The 27,256-nt window shown below is 42.3% G+C and overlaps 1 protein-coding gene across 13 annotated transcripts in view; it reads right to left on the minus strand.

Moving 5' to 3' along the window:
* EPHA5 (EPH receptor A5) overlaps positions 1-27,256 on the minus strand; it is a 193,017-nt gene that overhangs the window by 51,788 nt on the left and 113,973 nt on the right. The gene's annotated exons all lie outside the window — the stretch shown is intronic.

The raw sequence follows: 27,256 nt of genomic DNA on the forward strand, positions 1-27,256 counted from the left end.
GGGTCTGTTTTTATCTGGGTGGTGTTTGCCCATTTTTAACAACTGGACTTGCACAGATTTGCAGTAGCATGACCACCAAGGCAAAGTGGAAACATGAACTATTATCAAAGCTTACACATCAACCCCATCTTTTCAAGCAATTTTCAAACACATCAGCCCCACACCTTCTCTTTTCGAATGTGTCAAGGGTCTTTGTTATCAGAATTGCATATTGATTATGTTTGCCTGCTTTCAAGGCATATATTTTTCAGAAGACCTTAGGTTACATGGGCTCCTTAACTCTTTTTGGATTTTAAGTAGTTCAAGCCTAGGCATCTTTCAGCCCCCTCCTTCCAGAAGCAAGGAATATTACAACCTTTATAATTCAATTGCTCTCCATAAATATCACTGGGGTGTTATAACTCACATAGTGATGCTAATTCCTTGCAAATGGCAAAAGACTTTAATGGCAATCACAGTTCGGAAGTTCTCTGTGTGCTTGGGGAAGCCACAGCATGAGAGCAGCCATACCAGCGCTGCTCATTATCTTAAGATGCAGCCCTGAAAGGTTATCTGTCCTTTCCAGCACACATGTGCATCAGAAACAGGCTTGATCCTTTGTATTCAGTCCCATGTCTGCAGAGACTTTTTAAGTTGTGGTTGCTGCCACCCCTGCCAGCTCTCTAGCAAAAGTTGCTATGGGCAATGCAACCCTAACACCCCAGGTATTTCATGCCAGTGATTAGGAAACAACACTGAGTGAAAAGAAAAGGGGATGGGAGAAATTCATAGTCTCCCTTTTGTAGGGCCAAGAGCAGCTTCTCCAGAGATAAAAATAGGCCATGCCTGGATGAGGGACTTTAACTCACCCTCCACACAGGCCAGCTCCTGCAGGGATGACAGGAAGCCTGAGGAGACCCATGGCAAAGACTTTTGTGGCCATATGGGGAATGGCATGCAAAAAGCAGCAGCAAACAACCGTATTTCATCTTCCAAAATGTATTTGCTACTACAGAAAAAAATTTCTTCTATATGCAGGACTAGCTAATTATCTTAACACTATAAAAAACACCAACCCATTAGGTAAAATAAAGACAACAAATACATTGATTTTTCCAGGTCTGATTTTAAGCCAAAGAGTAAGGGAAGAGCTCCAGACAATTATTCTTGGACTGAAGGCTAGCAGCAAGACTTCTCTGTTATAGCAAGTTCCCACACCTCAGTCTTGCTTCAGCCCTAGTTTTTTACACTCCTCTTTACTTTCCCCACTTGGTTCTTGAAGGATCATGAAAGGTGCTGGCTATCTCCATACTATTTTCTGCTGGAGAGCTGGCATCAAGCTGTACAGACAGTGTTTGCTTTTCAACTGTGCATCCACCACTGTGCTCACAACTGCTCCACTGAGTGAGTAAAAACCACCTTGATTTGAATGATGATTGTGTTATTTATGCAGGCACTGCATGGTGACCACCAACAATTTTTCATCTGCAGAAGTCACCTTACCTCTCCCTGACTGATGTCCTCTACAAGTTTTTGGGCTATGTGAAGGCAAATAACAACCTAAATACAGACTGCTAAGGTGGCAAAGGACTTTCCATTAATCAGCCCAAGTGCCTAAACGTGTGCTGTGCATGCGTGTGCACAGCAAGCTGAGCTGTGCACGTGAGACACGCGATCCGTGCACGGTCAGATGTGCTAGCTCAAAGAAGTTAGAGCTCCATTAAAACAGAATGAAGCCCCCTCTGATACAAGGGAGCTACACAGTTTTTAGGGATGTTGGATAACAGCCTCGCTGTGTGGTGATGGTGCCAAGGAAAAGCAGATTTCTACAATCCTTGTTAAAGAGATGACACCGATCACTTATCGTGAGTCACTCAGATGCTATCATGTACAGGGAGGAGCCACCAAAGTAATGAGAAAAAGGGACCTGTGCCCTCTGGGACTGATCTCCACTGCCCCCAAATCCCTGCAACACCTATTCCATGCTTACAGAGCTGGCAGCCAGGTCTGGCAGGATAGAGAACATCAGTGTTGAGCATTAAACCATTTTAAACTCCGATTAGCAAAGGTAAACTTGAGAATACCAGTGAGGGAAGACATCAGCTCTCCCTGGTATTGAATGCCTCTCAGGAAGGTGAAAATCATGCAATTCCCAGTATCAAAACTGCCTCATCAAATAGTGGTTTTTTCATCCACTTTATTGAGGTTTCTTGAAGTGTTTATAGGACTGAGGCTCACAAGTCAAGAAAACAAGAAAACAATGTAAGTGCTCCCAAATTCTGCTACAAAACCTTTCCCTAAGAAGTTCAGGGCAGTTTAGCTCTTCTTTATGTGCACCTGCTTAGTATAACACAAAATGCACCACCAGCCACCCAGAAACACCCATCAAACTTCATACACTTCTAAAGCAGAGAATTTTCTTTAAAGAGCGTGTGCAAAAAGCTTGGCTAGTGAGCAGCTTTGTGTACTTAAATCTCTGGGTGTGCAAGTCTCTAAAATGTTCAATTGTGGCTCATAGAATGCTCTGCTTTACCGGGAAATGGATGGAAGATAAGAAAATGAGTAACCCAACTCTCAAAGTAAATTAGAAGGGGAGTAACCATATCCTTTTTGAATCTCCTTCAAAAGAAGTGTTAAAGTGTAACCGTGAGATAAAGGGCAATTAAGTAAATTCAATAAATCCCAGTGGTGCTGGCGTGATACAGCAGCTACTCTGCATCCTCAGTGCACAGAGATTATGATGCTCTGAAGTGAAGGAAGGAAGGTATAAGTATTTTAGAGTTTTCCTTGTCAAACAAAATGTAATCCAATCCAGGCAAGTGGACAAAGTCTGCAATCATTCCATCTTAAAAGCCTGCAACTGGATACTGTGCTATATGATCTCAGAAAAATAAAAGGATTACTTAAGACTTGCTTTTCAAAGGTCACTGCTTCTGCAAGGGCAGCATCCTCTTAACAGAAAGAAGTCAAACCACAGAGCCTTTCCATTTGGAGTACAACATGTGAAAAAATAAATTCACGTAAGAGTCAAGATATATAAAGCTGTAATATCTCATGTTCCTTATGTAAGCAGACAGAAGTCTTGTTCAAACCCCTGCCCTGACACAACAAAAGGTGGATGTACATGAATTGTTCATGTTCTGCACATATGCATTAATTTCTCAGCCACACAGTCAAGATGAAAGAAGGATATTACATCATTTATGTTTATGTTTGCCATTTGTGAAAACAGCCATGCATGTGATGAAAGCAAACAGAAGATGTAACAAGGTGTGAAATTGCCAATGTACATTTTTGCTTTCCTGAGACCAAAAATTAATCAGGAAACAAAGAAAAGCATAGAAAACTGATTCTTCCTTTTAATTTTTTTGTTCTGTTTCTAACATTTCTTAAGAAGAGTAAAGGGACATAGCAAATAAATAAATTAAAGTTTCTGCAGGAGACACATCATTAGTCACATTCGAATAACTACAGAAAATTATTTCACGAGGAACAGACATTTTAGGACATTGTTCCTCTGCAACCTTTGATAATGACATTAGCACTGAATTAGCCATCTAGGCACCAAAGGCCATATTTACAACATACTGTACTGTGTCCCACTAATATCTAACATACAACAATGCTTAGTGGAATAAAATGCTAATTATATTTTAAGAGAAACTAATGTTATCAGGTGAACAACCACTGTACCAAGACAAAACAAATAATCCAGTTTCTACTTTTCATGGTCTATCTAATGCTCTCTCCAGGCCAATTACTTTTGGTTTGGTATTTTTCACTCTGGCAGAAACAACAGCTAATGGTTCCCCATCTCAGTCCCAAAGCCATAAGCTTTACCTGTTACCATATAACCAAACAGTTATGTCATAATTAATGCACTTAATAAAACCAGGTATAATTGAAGAAAATAAAACCTGTATTAGTAGAGTAACCACAAGACAAGTAACTCTGGTTTCACTTCAAAAGCCTGGTATATTGTAATTTTTCACTCAGTTTCTAATTTTTTTTTTTTTCTCAGGCCTCTGGTGACTGAATTTAGAGTTTGAAGCAAGACTTGCCTTGTTCACCAAGTCTCACTAAAGGCATTGCAAAATTGCATGTGGCTTCAAGCAGTAGGATAATTTAAAAAAATATAGATATGCTAGTTAAAATAGAAACACTGCATGGGAAAGGAAAAAAAAAAATGTTTTCACTGTATTATCGCTTTGCATTTCTGCATGGGAACTCTTAGGGCAGGTTAATACCCAGTGGCTCTCTTAAGGGTACTTTTACTGTGAATATTACACCTGGGTCAGAACTTAGGATTTAAATCATAACTTGTCTTTTGTTCTGCATTTTTTCATATCCCAAAGTGTACTCAAATTTGATAATGGATTTTAAAACTCTTTGTCCCTTAAGAACAAATGGCTGCAAACCATGCCTGTCTTGTTAGGCAAACAGACTGGGCCCCAAGTTTGCAGGTGCTTGCAAATGTTTTTCAACTGAGTCCAGAAAATGAAAGGTCCTTGCACCCAGAAGCATCAAATGCCATTTCTATTCTATCTGATATCTTTTGTGGGATTTCAATCCTGCACAGGCCCTAAATAAGGAAAAGAGGTAAATTTTAGCCCCAGGATTAGATTAAACCCAAACACCTTGCCAAGTAGGAGCCAAATCCTAAAACATTGTTCATATATGTTCATATATTCATCATCTTCTTTTGAATGATTCTTCAAGGTGTGTCTTGTGTAGATGGGGACTTCATGTTAGTCCTTTTCTAAAAATATTAAATATCAAATTGAGAACACAATCTTCAAATTGCTTTAGCAATGAATATAAAATATTTCTTCACAACTTCTACATCCCAAGATGATCCCCTGAGGGGCCAGGTTTTAGATCTCTTGCCAGTCTGAATGGACATTTTGAAAGTCTCTAAAACCTGAGATGCCCTGATCTGTACCTTGAAACAAAACAGGTCAAACAAGAGAGAGGAACCCAACTGAAGCACTCCATGGCCCTGACAGAAAGCAGGGCCCCTTTTTTGTAACATGAATCCATGACTAACCCTAGCAACCGGCTCTATCTCATTCACTCTTTCAGGTGGCTCCCATCCAGGTTCCTGTGAGTTCCTTAAGCTTGACACCAGGACACGACACCCAAGCTGGTGATGGCCAAAGTGCTCCCAAGACCTTGCTGCCTCACAGCTGGATGGAAGGTTGGGTTCATGAAAAGTGAAACCCCAACTGGTGCCTAATCGTGCTGAAGAGCCTGTTCTTTCTTTGACAAAGTTTTCCTCAGGTAACTTCTCTCTAGGCTTTGAATCCTTGCACCCAAGATACCAGGAAAGCACCTTTGCTAAAGGCAAAGAGAGCAGTATGGACGCTGTGGTTCTGTGGACACTGCTAACCCAATGCTTTTAATTACCAGCACTCCCACTACAGAGAAGTGCTCTTGTGCTGGTAGACACAAACCAGAAAAAAACCACCTTCAATTCATATTCACATTAGTGAAATAATAGAAGTAATCTGCATGCAAGATGATGGTTCACCTCTTGCCTCTGATATCTGTAACAGCTCAGGAGATCTGCTTGGCTATTCACCAATATGATCTAAGGCCTCAAGATTTGTGTGCCCCAGAACTCACTGTTCTTGCAGTAATTACAGTGTGTTTAGGGGAAGTAGAGGCATGTGTGTGCACTAAATTCAGATAATTCAAGGCTTTCTTTTCTCTGAGTATCTCCTAAAGGAGCTTGCAAAAGGAATCAACAAAGAGAGAAAATAGAGGAAACCACAGCAATAAGCTAACATCAACTGACCCACTCAAAAGGACCTATTGCTTCATATGGTAAATCTTTAGATGAACATTCAATGATATTTTGCTGCTCTTGTAAAATGATATTAAAAAAAACAAATAGCAACAAATGCCTTGCTGCATGTGAAAAACCACTACTGAAATCCTCCCTGCAATAATTTGTTATAAAAATGAATCTGTAAAATGTTCTTTGTTTTTAAGACCAAGTCCTGATTATTGACTCGTAAATTATGAAAACAAATGCACAGCTTTAAATGTTTGTATGCAGTCTTTTCCTCTTAATCAAAATATGTTGTTAATTGTGAGACAGCAAGACTCAACACATATTCCCCAAAGGACAGTGGATGCAACCAATGAAAGCTTTGCCATTCACAAAATATTTTGCCTTAACAAAATATTGCTAAGATTCATGTACCTAAGTGCCTGCATTTGTGGAGGCAACCCAGGAAGGCGTAGCAACATCTCACCTCTGGCACTCCTTTCTCTATGCCCTCTTGCTGACTGCATGGAAGTTTCCAAAATTCACTGCTTATGCCACAAAGCAAGCAAGTAATTTCTAAAAAAATCTACCATAAGGAAGTTATTTTGTGTCAGGGCTATCGTATATTAGAACTGCAACAGGATTACAAGTAGAGCCTAAAGACACCACAAAATCTAGGCACTAAGCTACAGAGCCTTTGGGGTAAGGCTGCCTTGTCATTCCTCATGCACACACCACCCTAGATAGAACAGAGCCAGAATATTTAATGATATCCATCGTGTATCACTGCCATCTCAAAGAAACACATAACCTTTGGCAAGGCTGTTAAAAGCACATGGTTTCAAAAAATAAATTGGATTCTTGCCATTTGCCTTCTGTTTACAGAGCTGCACAGACACGCTCTCGGCTCCTGCCAATCATGGATGACAGACGTGCACTCTTAAAGAATGGAAGCTGCCTGCAGATCCACAAAACTTGCAGGCACAAGGCCTGAGGAAAACATGACCAGATATCACAAGAGAAAATGGTGTAATATCGAGCACGCTCATCTCAAAGGAGGGGAAGTATTACCTCCAGCTTGTTCATCAACAAACACATTCAAGTCCTTAGTAGGAGTATTGGTATACAATAGTTGTATAAACTTGATATGCTTGATTTTAAGGACTCTGTATAATGAAGGGCACCACGATCTGTAACATCAACCAAGGTAATTTTTTTTCCTCTTGAAACCTGGAGGCTCGCAAAAACTCACCTATATTTTGCAGGGTGCAAAGTCCCTTTCGTACAGCTATAAGCTGTGTAGAAAAAATAGTTTTAAAAATTGGCCTGGCAAGACTGCCCCTGACCATAGCTCATTGTTTGAGAAACCTTTTTTCAATTGCCAAGCCTAACATACATTCATTTCTATTTACAGCAGCATCATCCCTGTGTCCTGCACAGCCAGTTCCTGTGAAGCTGCAATTTATTGTGATCCTCAGAAGGGAGAGGGAGACATCAGGGCATCACAGGTTGCCTGGGCTCAGGAAAAAGAGGCTTCCCTGGTGTCCCTAGCAGGTACTTGCACTCAAGGCCAATGTGTACCTGCGACAAGTATTTGTTGGAGCAGGGAAGAGAGGCGTGCAGAAATATCTTCCTGTAGGGTGCAGATCCACAGGAAACTCCAATACTTGAGTTTGTTTTTCTAGTACCTCTGGAAATCAAGATAGTAAGTTCTTCTGAAAGCTGGGAACAGTTTGTGGTTAAGACCAGAGTTAGATTTCTTCACACCACAGAAAAGCTGTAGTTCCCCTATACTCCATTAGTGGTTTAGTTGTGAAGCCTAAGAATAAACACTATTGACTTACAAAACTCCCATAAATTCACTCCTAGCAAGGCGATAAGGACTCCAGCTCCGATCCATCATAGCATTTCCAATTAAACACTGGAAAATGTTTAAGTCCATGGGCACTACCACTACTGTTGCCATTTTGCTGAATCGTAGCCACAGCATTTTGCCATAGAATTCTCATTATTGAGTACATTTATAAGACTAGCTTCCACCACACTTACCAAGGAGTGCCTTCCCTATCTTTAGTAACCTAATATCTGATTTGCATTTAAGCAAAAACTTCCTTTTAAAAACCACATGCCATTAAGAACAAAACACAGCCAAGCCACAGCTACTGAATTGAATGTAAAATGTGCATGCGCCTGCTCCCTACCATCTCACCATCTTAATTCCTAAATTGGCTCCTTTCTTCATACAAGACTTGCTGCATCCTTTTTCTAGCTGTTATCAAGCTCTAAACTTGGCAAATTCATGGACCATTTTTAAACTGTGTGGGAAATTTCCTCCTCTGCCAAGCCTGCCACTCTGTGTGATACAGCAATCAGTCTTGCTGATGAATTCTAACATTAAAGCCAAATTACTAAACACTCTAGTGAAATCAGGGGCAGGCAAATTAATTCCTTACATTTCCACTTGAAGAACAGCTACTGAAAAGGTGAGTCAGGTCAGAGGGAAAAATAGGCAAAGTCTTTAACTTCCAGTGTAGCTTGTTTTGGATTTCTGTGGTATTTGGTCCCTCTGAATATCACCACTGTTCTCATCTCACCTCTCATTCAGAAATGGGAGAAAAGCATGAGCTCACCACTTGTGACAGGGCCCTGAGCTGGACTTTGCAGAACCACAGTCCAGACCTCTTCTATAAGTGAGTTCCCTACTGAAGACTGGAAGGCTTGAAATAATTCTTAAAGACAAATAAAAATGTATCAAACTGGTAATACTAGATCAAACCCCTGTATCAGTAAAACCTCAAAATTACTAGAGCTGAAATGGAAAGGTTTATGTGCCTGTGATTATATGAAACCCTTGGTTTGAGACTGACAATGGCTTTTCTAAATCAGAGCAAATGCTGCTCAGGCTCCTGCATTTAAGGGAAATGGCAGACAAAAAAAAAATCTAACAGATCTCATCCTTGCTGCTAGCTCAGATATTCTGCCCAGTCTTCTGGCACTTAAGTGTGACCACAGGCACTGTCAGTCCTAAAATCTCAGGTTCCAAACCCTGAGATTAAGTTAACTACTAAAGTCAGCACAAATCCAAGTTTTACTACAGGTGCTTGGGAAAACACTTCTTGGTACTATCAAGGGAAATTTTTGTACCTTCAGCTTCTCTTAAAGGGTAACCTTTGCATTGTGAAACATGGGAGCATTTTTGGAAGGAAGGAAGGAAGATGTAGCTTCACAGAATCACAAAATGGTCTGAGTTGGAAGAGACCTAAAAGATCACCTAGTTCCAACCCTGATGATGTGGGCAGGGACATTTTCCACTAGACTGGGTTACCTAGAGCCTCATACACCCTGGCCTTGAACACTTCTAGGAAGGTCACAACCACTACTTCTGTGGGCAGCCTGTGCCAGTGCCTCAACACCCTCATCATAAAAAAAAATTTCCTTGTATCTAATCTGACTCTACTCTCTTGTAAGTCTAAAGCCATTACCCCATGTCCTATCCTTAGAAGCCCTTGTAAAAGTCCCAGATTTCTTGTAGGCCCCCTTTGGGCTCTGGATGGTGCTGTAAGGTCCTCCTGGAGCTTGCTGGCTCTGACATCAAGCTGGTAGGAATGGGATGAACTGAATTTCTTCTCCCCTTTAAGTCAGCAGACTGTGACCTCCCTGTGCACCCTTCGCACACAAACTGCCACACCTCACCCTGTTTCACCTCCTGGTCACCCACAGCTCTCCCTGGGGCTGCTCTTTTTGGCAGTGGCTACTCCTGGCCTCACCAACTCATCAGCTGCTCCTGTAGAAGCTGTGGGTCCTTCTGGTGGGTGTTGGCAGTCCTTGGGAGTGTCCCTGGCTCAGTAAACCTTCCCAGACATCTTGATGCCCTGCTTTGCTGTGGAATGCACCTCCTCTGGGCCATTTGCTTCGGCAAGTCCTCCACCCATGGCTTCCCAGTAGGCAAAGGGATCTATCAGGTCCTTGGGGAAAAGGAGGAAGCACTTCATGGAGCTCCATTCCGTGCCCCATTCTGAACGCCAGGAAAAACACAGTGCATTTTTATGGAATCTAAGAGGGGATTGGAGAAAACCCATAAGTTAAGAAAGCTACAAGCAGAGACTGCTCTGTCCTGGGGAATAGGAGACTGAAAGAGAACATAAGTCTCCAAATAAGTAAAAGGCTGCTATCTCTGGAGCAAGACAAGCATAGTATTAAATTTAGGAACAGCTTTCTAAGGACAAAAATAAAGAAGCACTGGAAAACTTCACCCAGTGAACCTGTGGCATGTGTGGAGGTTTTAAAGGAGGTGAGATGAGCACATCCTGAGATCCTTCCAGACACAAGGCTCTATACAGACACCTGGCTATCACAAAGTAAGTGATAAAAATAAAAAGGATCTTGAAAGGCAGAGATCCAAGAGGTATATATTTAGTGCCATTTACCAGCTGGCTCGTTTGTGCCTGGAGACGTTACGGAAAAATCTAAATTACTGCAAGTGGCTAGTCACACAAAAGGATGGCACTGGGATAAAAGCATCAGACCAGAGCAAACAATACTCTGCTTTCCCGCTCTGCCAAAGACTCCTAGCATGACCATGGGCAAGTCACTTCATCTTCCCGTGCTGTTATTGTGCAATGAAGATAACAATAATTCCTTTATCTCTATAGACTTGAGGGGCAGGAACTAACTATTCAGGTGCTGCCAGCACAATCTTTGCTTTGGCCTGCAGGCACTGCTGTAAGGCAAATAAAGAAAAGAAGGAATACCTGCAAGCATTACTCCTGACAGTTGGCTTCTTCTATTTAAATCATAAGCAACTTGGTGATATCACACTGAGCTCCAACATGGAACAAAACCCCTATGTGAGGTGACAAAGAGGAAAATTGTGGGGAAATTTGTGGCAAAGGCTCGTTTCCATAATTTAGTAACTGTTCCAACTTATGTTTCCAAGTAGAAGCACTAGTTCTGTGCTTAAAGACAAGCACTGTGCAAAATTGCTTTGCTGAGGCAAAACTGCAGAGATCACAACTGAGCAACACAAGCTTAAGATGAACATCAACCTTTCAAAGGGGATAAACGCAGCTGCATGTGAAAGCATGGCTTTTGACTCTCCCACCCTGCAGAGGCACCACTTTTCTGCAGGAAGCAAATACAGACTCTTCTGACAAAATACAGCAGGCTTTTCCAGCCCAGTTAGTTTCTGAAGGTGTTGATAAGGATTTAGAGAAAACTCAAGAATATGCTAGAATGGTTCTAACCTGAAAACCCAATTGATGGACTGTAAAGGGACTCTCTAGTCCAATTTTTCCCCTTACTGCTGGCAGGATATGTCCTAAGCCCTTGTCTCCTTAACTGGGTCACCACAGGCTCTGGAGGTCAGGGAAATGCAATGGTAGCAGAAAAACAGCCTGAGTATCTGAAGGTGGGATTGCCATCGAGAAGCTAAATGGTCCCAGTGTGTAGCGGCACCTGCAATGCGTAAATGGACAGGTCTTTAGCTCTTCCTCTTCATCAGAACTGTGGTCAAACAGATTGCTTTCTGCAACATGATACTCATCCTAATCTAAACTGGTTGGTCATCCCACAACAGCATTTTTCACTGCTTTGTGGGTATGACTGATGAAAAATTAGGCAAGATATATGCACACAAGGTAGCAGGGGATTTTCTGCCTCTTTGGCTTTCATTTCTGATAGTGACACTCTCTGAGGCATCAGAGGAAAAAGAATGTACCACAAATTCAAATTTTAGATCCATCTACCTCCTTGCTGTGAAACAAAACCTTCAGTACTCCTAGATATTGCTAGGAAGAGGCTTATAGGAATCAGGCAACTTACTGCTTCAAAGTAAAAGCATTTGTGCAGCTGCACTCTCTAATGTATCCTGAAGTTTTGGTGATATTTTCTCATTCAGCATTCCCACGACATTATGGAAAGATGGAGGAAAGAGAAGTTTCACTGCATCCAGATTTCTCTCTTGGTTCACAACCACTGTAACAGGACCACAGGTTTTGGTTTTGGCAAGTTCTCCTTATAGTGATTACTTGCTTCCCCTTCAGCATTGTGACTGTTTGAAGAGAAAAGGGCATTTCAACATCAGTCACTGTGGGTTCCTCCTTCTGAGGGGTTTCTTGGCTCTCTTCTCCAACTTGGACCAGGGGATGACTTGGCTACACCTAGGGAAGTGCCCTTCCAACTCTCTCATCTTCATCTTTATTGAGTGTGTGGACTAGACTACCAAAAAGCTCTCTGAGGAATTAAAATACATATATGTATGTCTTCACAGATGTGATACATAAAACACTTCCCTGTTTGGTATCACCCTGCACATTTGTGACTCTCCATGGACCAACCTTCATGCTGCAAGTGCTCATTGCATCAAGTGGCTGGCTGAAATTGTGCCTTGATGACGTCTGAAAGTAGTCCAAACAGCAGATGACAGGATGGCATGGCTACTAGAGCTCCCTGCACAAATACCAGCTGCTCACAGCCTGTACCCTTTGCAGGTCTGTGATGACGTTAGCTCCCACTTGCTCTTGGAAAAAAGCAGCTTACAGCACCACTGAGAACTACCCACCCAGTACAGATGGGAGCTAATGAAGGTTTTCCTTCAGACAATGCCTTGAGTCATCCACAGGGGTATCTTCTCAAGATCAGACATGTACAACAGTTTGCATGGGTCCAGGGCTCAGGCGGTTTAGATTGAAGAGACAGAAATCAAACCATATGGGTTCTCCATTATTCTGTTCCCCAGGTTGTTGCCTATAGCATGACTCTCCCTAAATGTTCCCTGCATAAATGTGAGATTATAACAGTAAGTGGCATTAAAAATGTGAATGATGAATGCTGTGCACCAGGCAGGATGATTAAATAACTATGTGTAGATTCTGGGGCATATTAGCTTCTCTGCCTTCTGACATGATAATTGATCCTTCCTAACCTATAGCAGAAACAAAACAGAGATTACCCCCTCTCAAACAATTCAGCCTCTATTCTCCTTTGTTCATTCCCCCTGCCCCTCCCTCACACATGGGGGAAGCCCATTAACTACCTCTAACTGTTTTTAATTCAGTGGTATTGAAAATGGGATCCTAGCAATGCACGTAATTGATCCCGTTTCACAGGACTGCCTTCCAAGGAGCAGCAAAGGTGAAGCATTCACATTATCAAGGTCACTGCAGTGAATGCAAGAATAACAAAGACTTGGATTTGCATCAGGATTCAATTACAGTGAAGTATACAAATGTTGCTAGAGTGCCCCCCCAAAATGAGAAGTACTCTAAGAGAGCTATACACAGCTAAGCAGAATTAATAAAAAGAACAACATTTAAAATGGTTTCGTTAAAACCCTATACAAATACAGTGGACTCAAACAATTTGTTTTATGTTCATTTAACTTGAATTCGTAAATTTATAGGCAGCAGGTAAAGCAAGATAATTTTAAATCAATATACCTAGATCTTAAAGCCAAAAGAGATCATTTAGCCCTCCCACAAAACACCACTGACTTTTCATCTTCCTTTAAATCAATAACAATTCACTCCTGAGGGCAGATTACCAAACTTCACCACACAGTGACTTGCTGCCCCATAGTGCCACTTGGTTAAAAAAATAAAGCATTTTTAGAGATAACTGAACTTTGTTCTAGAAATTAGTACTGAAGAAAAAAATATGTTAAAAAAAATCAATACAACAGTTACTGTCTGAAAGCATGAAAAAGAAAAGGACACTTTTAAATATAGATATACACACATGCACACTTCCATAAGCCACACAGAAAAATAATCAAGAAGGGCCTGAAGAAAAAGTGTAGTTTTTAAATCTGAATGTCCCTTGAAGACTGCCAGTAAATTTCCAAGCAATTTGGCAACATTTATCAGTTCATAAAAATTATAAAAAAGCCCCATTTTAAAAGGCCTGCAGATGCTGAACTATCACATCTGACCAGTGGGAGCTGCCCACATGCATTTTTATGCTGTACAGCACTGCAGTGTACAGAATTCAGCTCTGTGGATTACCCTCCTATGGGCCCGTTTCTATCAGTGAAGAATGCATCTGAGGAAAGAAATAAATTTTGCCCAGTGTTATCATCCACTTGAAATATCACATAGCTAAGAAAACAGGAAAAAAAAATTCCATCCAGTCATTCAACTGCCAAGAAACTTGCAGAGATGTATCACTTTGTGTGGCATTCAGTCACTTCATTTACCGTATTCCAACCAAAATTACTCAAGCCATTAATGCCGGTCCAATTTTTTGTGCATCACTCTGATAAGAACTTCATGTTACTTACTTCCTTCTGCTGCTAAATGAAAGGAATGCTGACCACACAGGCACATCTTACCTTGTATCTCAAGGAAGACACTGCTATCATCCTTGCATGGTTTCCAGTGGCTGCTTAGTTTTGTATCTGCTGCATAAATATGGACCACAGGTTCCCTCTGGATCACCAGGATGCTGTTCCTTTTAAAGCTGCTTGAGCTAGCTGCATTCTCTCTCTTTTGTTTATTCTAAGACTATGGCCTTTAAAGTCTGGATGTGACATTTAAAAGGCACAGTAAATGCCATATCCTCTCTCAACCATGAATCTTGTCTAACACAGCAGTATATTATGATCTCAGTGATCTAATTCTCGAGATCATCTCTTTACCAACAAGACCCAGGATGGCCACTATGATAAAGCCCTTGGAACTCAAAAAATACCTCAGTCAGTGACCCAATAATAAATCTGGTGTTCTCTGCTTCATCTTTTCATCAGTAAGGCATGTCAAATCATCTACTACAAATATATACTGAAGTGACCTGGGCAAAAGGATTTTCAGAATGTGGGGAAGACACTGTATTGACAAAATAACAAAAATCAAAATGATGGTATTTCTATGCACAAGATAATTTTGCTTCTTCAATACCCTGGAGGAAAAAATTATGTTTAGAGCCAAAATTTCTAGAGCCCAAACAGAAACACATGAGCAGTTGTGAAGACATTCAGAGAAAAAAGTGTGATGATTAAACCTCCCTGAGATATCAGAGCCTTCCTTGCATTTGTCTGCATGAGAGGCTACTCACCAACTTCATCAAAAATGGCTTCCATACATGCAAGACAAGAATTTGATCCACTGTGGGAAGGCAAAATATAGTGTATCCCTCCAGGTTCTGAATTAGCCAAAGCAATGAATGAAACAGAAGACCACTTGGGCCTACGGTCAGCTGCAGGTTAACACAGAGAAAATCTGCCCTTCCATTCTGGAAGGGTTCCTATTTATGGTCTTGCACTTCAGTCCTTCGTCAGGAAGGACTTGGATTTATACGCAAATTCAATCCCTAACACCCTGTATTCCTGTGCAGAGTTCTAAAAAGCAGTCAAGAAACTTGGGGAAACTGAAGGAAGGACACAATAAGTTACCTTCATGGCTTCACCACAGCAAAACAGTGTCACTAGACCCTGGTGACTTTTGGTGTCTTCCTGGCCCTGGTTATGAACTGTTGGGTGACCTTGGGAAAAATCACATCACTCATTTTTGCAGCCTATAAATGCAAGTGCAGGAGGGTCACTCCCGCCGCTCACATCTTCTGCTGCAGCACGTACTGCTGCCATCTTTGGTGGCAGCCTCAGCCTGTGGCTGAAACAATCTCTCCCCTGAGATCTTACTTGCCCATCCCTTTCCAAACACATTTAATTAAAAAGCCCTAAGTGATGAGTTTCTAGCTATGATCTTTTACTGAAAATCATCTTCCTTGGCAAGTTGTTCCTATTTTATTCCTAAACACAACTTCCAGACTTGCTTATTTCTGCAACATGCTGCTTCTACCCATACTTTCTTTGATGGGCTGACAGGAGAACATGTTTAATTCCCAATACCAATTTTTTTCATTCAAGGTGGCAGAGCCCCATGCCTGTGATGTGCAACTAGGGTTACTTCACAGGCCTTTTCTCAGAGGCTTCCAAAAGTCAAGGTTTCTCTCCTCCAATGCTGGTATGTAGAAATACCCTGCACAACAGAGCACAAATGGAACACTACTCCCTCCTGGACCTGACCACTTTATTTATGTGTTTAAATAAAACAGGCAGAGGTGAATATCACAGCCAGCAACAGATGAACCTCTGGAAATTCACAAATATCAGGAACCCACAATATTATTGCAGCAGGGCCATGGAAACCATCTGGTGCCTCTGCAAGCGCTCTCCTGCCTCCTGATGTTACAAACGCTTGGATGATGGGAGCATCTCTGACAGGCTCTTAAGTCTCCTAAACTAGATTAATCTACATGCAGCATACAGCAAAGCTACAGATACCTCCTAATGGTCTGAAGTGCCAACTTCCATGATAAATATATGCATCCTATGTGCAATTATGCCTGTATCTTAATAGCATTGAGACGGCTGCAAGATACTAATTACCAAATAAGAATTTGGCAATTATACTCTATCATACCTTCCTCCTGACATAGCTACTTTTAAATAAACAAGGATTTGTTTCCAACATCACCAAAGAAAGAGGAATTTTCTCCTTTGCTCTGTTCTAGCTTACCAAGTGTGATCATGGAATTAAAGAAGAGTAAAAAAAATTCCATTTGCTGAAGTACTGCTATTGCTTCACTGAAGCCATTTCATTGCTGCTCAAGAAACACTGTTAACCTTTTAAGCAATCAGGGGGAGAAACAATTTTTGTTACCTGAAACAAAAGCAATCTCACTAGGTAATCCATCCTATTATCCAGACAGAATTTCAGTGTTTGTCATGAACTGTCTGCAGACTTACCTTTACTTTAATTACCAATACCACAAGATCCAAAGTACTGCCCGTTTGTCTAACGTTGATGTGTTGTTAGACAAAACCTCTTACCTGCATCATCTGTGGAAATACTGGCAAACAGCTTACTCCACAACAGAGAAGCTTCTTTCTGAGGCATGTGAGAAGGATGTAATGAGAGAATTGTGCCAATGCCACTCAGACATGCAGACACTTGCAGTGTCCTTGCAGTGAAATCAGTGGCAAAGTCCCTGGTTTACTACAGTGCAGAGGGAATTAAGCTAGTGGTGAGCAACTGACACATCTCCCCTTTCAATCTTACCTCCTGACATAAACATAAGTAGGCATCATGGTCATCTGCAGAAGAAGCTGATTAGGTGAGATCATAGCAAGGATAACGCAAACCAGTCCAAACCATTCTATGATTCTAAAGGTGAGAATCCGCAGCAATGTGAAAGGACAGCAAAATTTTCCCACTATTCATGCAGCATGGGGACAAATACTGTGATCAGTCTCTGACAGCCTTTTCTGGAGTGCTGTTCTAAGACACAGTTAATGAATTAGCAAAAAAAACCCAAAACCAACCAACCAAAAAACAGCTCTGTATCGCAGCAATTGCAAATTATCTTTGCCTTCCATTGTGGAAGAGGAGTAACAGAGGCCTGTGTTTGACCCCTTTATATGCATTTTGTGTCTGATGGGGGAGGTGGAAGGGAACTTGGAGTAAGCATCTACAAATACAAGTGTGCAAATGATGCCATGATATACAGCTATCTTGTTTACCATAATCCTTAGCCATAGATTTATCACTGTGCTCTTAACACATGCTGTACATCTTTTCATTCATCTTCTCACCCCTACTTTCCCTTCTAATTGGAACTCAGTCTGTGAAATGTAATTAAAGCTCTCATAAATACTGTCAGTAAGTGCACCCTTTTTCATCCAAGTTACTACTAACATCTTGGAGGAGACCTCATCAACCTCTGATAGAATATAGACTAATGTATCTTCTCACACACCTCACTCAGGATGAGGAAGTCAATCTTCCCACCTTCCAAATAATTAAAGTCATCCACATTATGTACTTTTCCTTCATTACCTCCCCCCCTTCTCTGACACATGTATTACCCTGTCATCAGCTGCTTTCCTTTCATCTAATTTATTCTGTTTCTAATCACTGAGCAAAATCCAGTACTTTTGAGAAGACCTGGAGTCCTAGGCATCAGTTCAGTACCAGGTTTCTTATATTAAAAGACAGCACTTTCAGCTCTCCTTTAAGAGGGATTATTTCCTGCAATCTACGGAGTTTATTCATGCCTGGGAGTGAAAAAAAATACCCTTTTCCATTCACAGTAAATGACTGTGACATTAACAATGAAATTCAATGGTACGTCAAAGACTCCTATGGGCCCTAAAGGTTGTGCAAGGCAGCCTGGGGACTGAATAAAGCCCAGTTAACCCAACAGGTGGCTTCATTTGCTCTGTGAAAAATAGCTGCTGCTTCTCTTGGAGAGGAAAACACTCCTAGACTCAGCCAAACAGCAGCTGTAAAATCGTCTGACTTGCGGCATCTCTAAAGTTCAAGCACCCTTTTGGCTGCTGTGCGTGCCAAAGCTCTCCTCCTGCTAGGGCAAAGCGCACAGAACTTCCATGATCCACTGGCTCATGAGCCACGTGCGTGCCTCGTGCCCAGAATCATCACTTCTATGAGGCAGAGTAGCTGGAGATGGAGACAGAGAGGCAGGAGACCTGAGAGTTCCATACGTCAGATATTTGGATATTCTCCCATCCAACCCCTGGCACAGCCCCTTGGGCACCTGCCTGGGGCTCAGCCGTGGGGACCAGGGAGCAGAGGGCTGTGTGACCCCAGAGCCTGACACAGCCCTGTGCAGTGATGCCCCTGGCTGGGAGGCAGCCGCCTCACCAGCCCCTGGCAGATGGGCTCCTTCCTGATCCAGGTTAAAAAGTTGGAAAGAGGCAGAGAAACCAGGAGGAGCCCCTGAAATCTTTGCTAAAAGGCCCAATCAGATAAACACAGTGCCAGGTCTTTAGCAGTTTATTATTGCTATCAGTTGATTTTGTTAAGTGCTTTTTTTGGACCCTCATCAGTGAACAGCTGCCAAGCCACTCTAAATACTATTACTGTCAGAGGCCAAATAAAACTCAACTGTATTTACTGAACAGGTAACAATTGCTCTCTTGCTAGATTCCAGATCAAAACGCTCAGGATTTTAGTTACATTTAATCACATGGGCACTGGTATTTGTAACAGCTTGGAATGGACACTGTCTCATTATTAACAGCTCCCTTTCTAGCAGACAAAGCACAGTTTCACCAACCAGATGTATTGAAGGCAACACCTTGCACTCAGCTGGACTTGGATCAAAGAGTGTCTCTCCAGACAGAAGGTGCAAAAGAGAAAAGCAGGAAATTTTCACTATTGCTAGCAATTAAGACTGGGAGCAAATGGGCCCCCTGACACACTTTTCCCCCAAGCTATTCAGCACGCTTTAGCTCACTAAATGCTTTGGATAAATAAGCTGCTGACTGACATTGCTATCTTTAATGCTGCAGTGAAACCAAAACAACAATAATACTGAAACCAATTCTGAAAAAGTAACCCCAAACTCAACAGCCCATCTCCAGTGGACTCTGGCCAGCCTCCCTTTTCTGCTCTCAAGCTAGTTTGGCAAACAGGTTAGGAAACATTTCCAATGCATCTTAGGGCTCCAGCCCGATGGGAAGAGTTCAGCAGAGGCGAGGAGCAGCAAGGAGAGTCCCAGCCCTGGTGTGTGTCCTCTAGGCTGTCACACCACACCTCCACATCTCAGTTCCCCCATCAATGAACCAGGTACCTGAAAAACCTCACTGATGAAGGCAATGCATAAAGTTTTAGGCATCAAAATAGCAATTTACTGACATCAGGTATCCCTTCCAGTGATTCTGTATCCATCAGGTCTGCATACAAGAAAGCTGAGCAAACTTCCATTTATTTGCATATCAACCATGTATTTAACTTTCCCATTTTGTCCTGAATGAAGAATGGGACATTGTACAAACTGAATTTAAAATAGCAGTTCTCATTCACTGACCAGTATCAGAAGATAGAGTAAGAGTGCAAGGCCACAACAGATGCACAATTGTTACTAGAGCACAAACAATATTATCAACTGACTACTTTATGGGGAATTTGTTTTGCTTTATAGAGATGTTCTGCAGTGGTTGCAAATAGCACTCAAAGCCCTCAGAGCTATTTGACTCTGGCAGAAGTCCCCCTTGAAGCTTCAGCCAACGTGTAGCAGAGGGTTTGGTGCAATACCTCTGCAGAAGGCACTGGGCATTTTGTCCTTCATGCACACCCAGCTTTGCTAGCTGCTGTCTGCAGTTTTGGTAAAGGTGGAGATGGGTCTGTGTCCTCATGTGCATCCTTACCCAGTCATCCTCCAGTTCCCTTCCACATCCTTGCAGGGGCCGAGTTGCACCTGGGACAGAGTGATGTACAATAAATTAAATATCCTAGTCATTTCTGCAGTGATAGTCTTCCAGTTTACTGAACTGGGTGAGAGCATCTCTCTGTGGAAACCCTCCTTGCATGGCCAGGTGTTTAAAGACTCAGATCGTAAGTCTCCAGCAAGGTCAGCAAACAATTTCATGCTCTTGGTGCCACCCCTCAGGGGAACAAGGCAGAACCATGGAGTTTCATGGCTTAATGAACCAAGGCAGGAGCCCAGAGTGGGGAAGGTAGAGCTCAGGAGATGACAGGATAATGGTGTGGTGCAGATCAGCCCCCTGTAATAAGCCACACTAATGCTGAACTGTGTGGAAGGCAACTCAGGAAATAGAATAATTAATAATCTACTTTGCTGAGCAGCACTTTCTTTCCTTGGATTGAGGCAGACTGCAGAAAGTTGGAAAGAAGCTATGAAGAAATGGCACACAGGGTCCCACAAACCCTTGCAAACTGAAGGAGGAAGGGCAAACCCAGTTTTCTGATTCAACATTTACCTGATTCAACTTTGCTTCCTTTAATCTCATGTAGGGGCAGAGAGCAAAGATGCACAAGTTTTGCACAGCAAGATGCAGAAGCATGTTGGGAAATTGTGCTGTGTATTCCTGGGAAGGCAATAAACAGTGCTAGTGCCCTCCACTAGCATTTTCTACGTAATTATCCAAATTTGCTTTTGAGGCATTGTTCTCTCTCTGCAGAGATGCAAAAGGTTCCTTGTACCACTTGGCACACCCACCACCCCTGGCCAAAACCCACGGGGCAGATTTTGTCAAATGTATACGAGAATTTGCAATTTTTTTCCTTCCATTTCCCCAGAGCAGCACTCTCCCCAAGGCTTGCCAAAGCACTTAGAGGATCGTCCAGCGTGGCCAGCCCCTCTGCACAAAGAGCAGTGACTCTCCCCAGTTTGCTGCATTGCAGCAGAAAAAGCCCTCACCCAGCACCACCACAGCCAGTGGGTGCTCATCAATTCCTACAGGGCCTTTTGATCAGAGCCTGTATTCTTAGAAATTGTCAAGCCTGAAGAAACAGGAAAATAAATAAATAATAACACTTTCCTTCTGGTGATTTCTGTTGTACTGATCTAGCTGGAAACCCCCATCGGTTACTTGCTTTGATCAGGACTGCTCCTCCAGGACCAGGAGATGCAGTAAGCATTCCATCAGGCTGGCAAAAGAGCACATCTGAAGTGTGTTTTAATTAAATCCTTCCAACTCTTGAGCTTTTTGTAGTATTTGCATGTAGCTGAACTTTGGCCCTTCTGCTGTGGAAGAAATATCATTCATTGCTGGGTTGTCTGGCACCTTAGTGCTACTCGTGGCTCTTCAGATGGAGCTCTGCCCTCCCTGTCCTCTTGTCCCCCCCACAGTGGGGAAAGTAAGCTGGGAAGAAGTACTAGCCAGCTCTACTACTTCTATTACATTAGCCCTTTGCAAGAAATACAAGTGCCAGAAGCAGCATTCTGGAAATCTTTCAAGGAATGAGCAAGGGGTTTGCTGTTGAAATACATTGTAATAGCAATCACAACAGAAAATGTGGAAAGACATTCCAAGCCTCACTGAAACAACATCTCTCCAGTGAGAAGCAATCCAGGGGAGAAAATAATTTCAGCCTGATCCTGTAAAATACTAACTAGGAACCTGTGATTCATGCACACTGAGAGCTGGAGTTCAGTTCTGATACAGCAAAATCCTTCCTGGAATACAGAAGGCAGCCAGCTGTGTGGGTGCAGACACTGGGCACAACAGCAACTAAGGGGAAAAAAATCTGGCCATATGAACAAATAAATATGACAAACTGCTTATTAAAGAAGGGTCATGCTCGCTGCAGAAGAGAATAGACAGAAGAAAAAGGGACCAGAGAAGTGCAGGGTGGCCTTGATGCACACAGAGCCACTCTCTTCAAATGTGGGCCCAGTTAGGCAGCAATCTGGCACAAGAACATGAAGAGTGAAAAGCACCTGAACTGTCTGAGCTTTATCAAGTTGTCACAGATGCCCACATAAAACAATGGTGGGTAACCTATGTGTTCTGTCCAGCATGTGTCCTGCATGTTCAAACACACACAAACACACACAGAATCACTGGGCTGGAAGAGATCTTCGTGATCACCGAGTCCAACCCATGCCCTAACACCTCAACTAAACCATGGCAACCTCAACTAAACCATGGCACACACACTGCCACGTATGTGCTTACACCTTCACACTCCTACAAATCCATTTTATCAGCATGATGGCTGCACGGAAAAGCAGAAATGCCCTGTGAAGCTGCTGTACCCTGAGCAGTGTTTCTATAGCACAGCTCTCTCAAAACACAACTACTGAAATGCAAATGTTCAAACTCCTCTGTTTCCTCCACTGTTTTATTTAACTTTTGAGGGAGATTACTATAAAAAGAGCTTACTTGGTTTGGTAAAGAAACTGCAGCCAGAGAACAAGTGGGTTGTTTATTAAATGCCTGCAAGCCCACTGCTATTTCTCTAACAGCACTGAAAGTATTTTTACATTCTTTTTTGGCTATTTTGAAGTCCTGATGTCTTAGGAGTACTCTCATAAGTATCATTTATGGAGACTGTTAAAAATGTAAAACTACTGTTAAAAATGTAAAACTATTGTGAATGTTAAAATCAGAGAAATAATGTATCAGGCAATGGAATTATCAGTTTGCAGACTGAGATTAAAGAGCTGAATGGGATTTTATCAGCAGTGAAATTCAAAAGCAACATTCATGGGGGCAAAAAGTAATCTATAAATTGATGTCACCTGGGCAGTGAAACCATTTCAGATGCTTTACTTTTGCTCTCTGCCAGGTACTGTGCTCAGCACAATACAAAGGGAACTCCTTGGCCTTGAAGACTGTGTTTTAAGGGGATTAGAATTAGATTAGTATAACATTACTTGGCAATCCTTTAAAAATATGCCAGAAAAATGGGAAATAAGATTTTAAACCAGCTCTATCACTCTTGTAATGTAACATGAGTAATGCCCTGCAAAATCACAAGTTTGTTAAAGCTCTGACCTCATGAAGCTCTTACTACACCTGATCACAGCACGGCCTCCTCTATGCTTTTTGAAAAAAAAAATAAAAAAATCTGTATTTGCTACTCATACACCTCTAAAAACCTGCACTCAGATTGCCCAATATTTCTACTTTAGCCCAAGCCTGAGGTGATGCTGCTGGTGGGATTCTGGTGGCTCAGGGATGTTACAGAGCAGCGTCAATCCTGCTGGTCACAGCATCTTAAGCCCCAAATATTTGGGCAGCTCTTTCTCCCTCACCCCCATCTGCATGGCACCTTGTGGGGGCAGTCCATGGATTCATTTTGCCCAGGTATAATTGCATTTTGTACTTCATGGCTCAGGAGTAGCACACTTTGAAGAAAACTAATAGCTTCACCATAAAGATGTTTGTCTCACTGCTACTGGGAGATGGTAAAACCTGCACCCTACTGTAAAATACAGAGGTTGTCATCAGCTGAATCTCATCATCAGATCTTCAGCATCTTTATTTTTCCCTTTTTCAGGAGGAGGGTGGATAGAGACAACTATTTCTTACTATTTTTATTCTCATCTATAAATAAGTTATCTTAATTCCATGTCAAAATTGAAAGGTCTATCTGTAGATACAGGAGAATGGTTTCTATTTCATCTTTCAATGTCCTTAAATATCAATCACTGGGTTGTCTAACATCCAGAAAAAAAATCTCCTCTAACTAAAAGTCATAATGTAATTAGGGGATTTTTTTTTTCATATTCCAAAGACTTGTCTCAGTATTCAAACATGTATTTCTAATGTGAAGTATAATGAAAAGATTTAAAACAAACTATGAAAAAGTAGCAATTACTGATAGGGAAGTTATAAATAAAACTGTAAAATATGAATTTGATCCATAATTCATTTGGTAGCAGACACCCAGCCATCTGGGCTGGGGTGAATTCATGACTCCAGAATAGGACACTGGATGAAGATTTTACCTTCAGTATAAATGCAGCCATCACAAAAAAACAACAACAACAAAAAATCAAACAATAAATCTTTTGTACAACACTGGCTTCTGGGTTTTTTCTTTGCCAGTGTGTTTGCTTTTAACAACCTGTGATTGTATGCTCTGATTGCATGAGACCATGCTTCAAAAATATGCCAAAAGACTTCTTGAAGCTGATTACCACCGTATGCATGGAACTTTACAAATGTAATTACTCTCCTTCTGGCTGAACCTTCACTGGCAGCTCAACACTCATTTTCACATCTCCCTGGACATGAAGGGTGTTCACAGCCAGCAGAGAGATCCTGCTGCAAGGGGCAGTGCAGGCTGCACTCAGCTTTAAACAGAGACTATGTATGGTGTTTGAGGCAGTACAGTTTACCTGCACATAGTAAAATGCCCCTGTATTCACCCATCCTTGTATGGAAGACATTCTTTGCTTTTAAGGGCTCTAGGTTAAATGCTGCAATACCTAGGTTAACACACTGGAAGACAGTGCTGCATCTCTAAATGGCAGTGCTTTCCACAGAGATGGGCAATTGCAAACCTTAAATCCTCTATTTATACCACTAATAGCTCCTCTCTGGCCAGTGTGAATCTAAAGCAGAGTTTAAACTACCAGACATACCAAATTCATAAAGGATTGCCTGCAGCCATTAGAATTTTCTCAGAGTTCATAAAATGATTAGACAAATTCATGCGAGAAAAATCCATTAAGGGCTATAAAGCACAAAGAGGTGTTCCCCAGAGGTTGGAGAGCGCTCTAAGGAAGCGCTGGTACGTGTCTGCTTCCTGCTCTTAGCCCTTCCATGGTACCCACTAGTGACCACAGCTGGGAAGGTGATGCAGCCCAGATCAGGTACAGTTACAATCTATGTTTAAAGGCAAGCCCTGCGTAACATGCTGGTTGTGGAAAGGCAGTTTTCCAGAAAAAAGCATCTGCTTAAGCTTTTGCAGACCCTGGGACAGCAGTTCTGGCTGAAAAGTAGAGCTGCAAGACTGTTCTTGTTTCTTCTGTGAGATGATGGAACATACTGCCCCTACTGGAGCATCCCCTTGGAAATTTTCTCTTATTCCTGAAGAAGTAACCTGCTCCCTTCCCCATGCCAAACAAAACGAAGTGTGAAGACTTCAAAGTTGGAAGAATCAGATCCTGATTGTTACAGGACTTGAACCCATCAGCTGCCAAAGGCAATCTCTGAAAATGTGGTTCCCATCTCTTGCCTCATTTTCTGATGTCTTCTTCCTAGAATGTGCACCAGTATCTTGGTTTCAAGAGCATGCAGATACTGATGTAAGATTGCAGCAAACTCTGTGTTGCAGGTTTCCCTTTCCAAATCACCCTTGGCTGCTTTTCAAAGATTGTACTCATCCTGACTGCTAAGAAAAACACCTTCTCCCTTGCTCCCCTCCATTGCAGCATCCCAGCCTGCATGATTAGAGTGAGGATGTGGTTTTCAGCACACTTCCCTGCTCCAAAAGCCTTCTACCTGCTCCAAGCATCTAGTGATTTTTGGTCAAGTAAGAGCCTAGCCATTCCTCCCAAACAGCACTACAGGTTGCCAGCTTCCAACACCTTTGCTTAAAAAGCACTGCTGCTCCACAGGATGCAACTTCTATCTCTGATTTGGCCTCAGGCACACAGACTCCTTGAGGCATTAGACACATTAACTCCTCCTCTGTTAGTAAGCACATCTGTATCTTCTCCTCCTTGCCCAGAAGGCTCAAAAATATATACAGGTCACAGAAGGGGATTGAACACTGGCTTCTGACTTTTCAAACAGAAAACAGGCAGGGGGTTTATCGAAAAACACACACAGAGAAGGTCTTTAAGTGCAAAGGAGTCTGTGGCATTTGGGATGCCGGCGGGAGAACTGCCCCACTCTCATACCCCCCACCTCCAGGCCAGTTCCGAGCCTGCAGCCATACCCAGCGTGGGACTTGCCGACATCAAAAGCAAAGAAAATTGCTTGGCTGTTTAGGCTGGCTTAAAGTGAATACTCCTGGCAGGTTTTAAGCCTAGAAAGGTTTTAAACATTGCATCTTTGCAGTGTGCTCCTGCGAGGATACAACGGGCAGCCATGAATCAAACCTGCTTGCTCCCTACGGACCCATTACGAGACACGTCTCTGACCAAGACGTCATGGTAGGTGCTTTCTGTATACAGAGCAGATAAGATCAAAGACCTCAAGGGAGATGCACATCTCTGTCCAGAGCGACAGCATGCCTTAATCATCCAGCTTGGTGAATGCGCTGAGGAAAAAAAAAAAAAAAAAGTCATGCAGTTGTCGCTTGAAAATCAAACTTCAGTATTAGCAGTACACGCAGACTGCTCCCTGGAAACTGTTTAAATAGGTGGAGGTTTCAAAAATATGAAAACTTGAGCAAAACCATGAGCAAAGGAAGGATGGCTGACTCAATCCTATCATTGCCACTTATGAATTATTCACTGTGCTCCAGCCCACGTGCATGAGGCACACTTTTTAACATACTGTGAGACTGCATCACAGATGGCTCCCTGCCATCTGTGCTGGGAAGTCCCTTGGACATGTATTTTGCAGCAATGCCATAGGGAAAACCCATGCTTGGGTCAACTCCTGTGTCTACAAAGGGAAGAAGGTCCTCTGCCTGCCTGCTGAAGCTCTAGGGTAGCCACAATGGAGGCCAGCACAATTCCTACCTCTCGTGGCTTGTGGCGTTGCTCACCCTTTCTAGACACATGTCTTCTAGCAGAAAAACACCAGCAAAATCCCACAGAAACAACTGAGGTTTGCAGATTGCAAGAGGGTTACAGGAAAACTAGTCCTGTATTTGGAGCCTAAGGCCACTGCATCCCGCATGGATCAGCCCCATCCCAAGTGCTGTCATGTCTCCGTGGACTGGGGGAACAGAAGAATGCTGGGGTTACCAATGGAGAATAGCAATCAGCCTCCTCTTCTGAACAGAAGTTTACTGTTCCCTCTCTGTATTTCCAAATCTGATTTCAAAAGTTCGGAGGAAAATTAAATCAGTCTGAAAATGCCAGATGGATTGCGAGCACCAATTCTTTTACTCATTATTTAAATAAAGGAGAGATGAAGAGGGACAAATTATTTTGGAGAGAGCCTTTTTTGGTTTTTTTTTTTCAGGAAGTAATCCGTCTGGAAGTCTAACCCAGAGGTAGTTTCTGCTGCCAAAAGCTGCCATGCCCAGAAGAGGTGGTACACATGAGGACTCACTGCCTGCACATTCTTTGCAGTTCTGAAATGAGCATGGTCTTCTTGGGATGGACAAAAGC

The sequence above is a fragment of the Cyanistes caeruleus genome, chromosome 5 (genome assembly GCF_971803275.1).
Source record: "Cyanistes caeruleus chromosome 5, bCyaCae1.hap1.1, whole genome shotgun sequence".
In the NCBI taxonomy this organism is placed as follows: Eukaryota; Metazoa; Chordata; class Aves; order Passeriformes; family Paridae; genus Cyanistes; species Cyanistes caeruleus.